A 405-nucleotide genomic window follows, 5' to 3' on the forward strand; every position below is an offset into this window, starting at 1 on the left:
GCTGCGCTCGGGGCTCATGTCGCGGCCGGCATGGTGCCCGTGTGGCGGCCGGGCCGGGCCGGGCCGGGCAGCGCCGCCTCCCCGCGATGCCGCCCCGCGGTGCTGAGGCCGAGGCCGCGCGGCCCCGCCCGCCCCGCGGAGCCGCCCCTGGGGCGGGCCCGAGCCCGGCCCCGGCCTCCAGCACAGGGAGAACCGGCTGGGTTAGGCTGGAGAAACCTCCGAGGTCGCCGAGCCCAGCCTGAGATCGAGCACCACCGTGTCGGCACTAAGCTGCCAGGTCCAGTCTTCCCTTGAATACCTGCAGGGATGCTGACTCCGCCAGCTCCTCAGGGAGCTCATTCCAAGGTCTAATCACCCCTCCTCTGAAGAAGTTCTCCCTAATATTCAATCTAAACCTCCCCTGGT

The sequence above is a fragment of the Myiozetetes cayanensis genome, unplaced genomic scaffold (assembly GCF_022539395.1).
Source record: "Myiozetetes cayanensis isolate MyiCay16 unplaced genomic scaffold, myiCay2020 scf4, whole genome shotgun sequence".
NCBI classification, from domain to species: domain Eukaryota; kingdom Metazoa; phylum Chordata; class Aves; order Passeriformes; family Tyrannidae; genus Myiozetetes; species Myiozetetes cayanensis.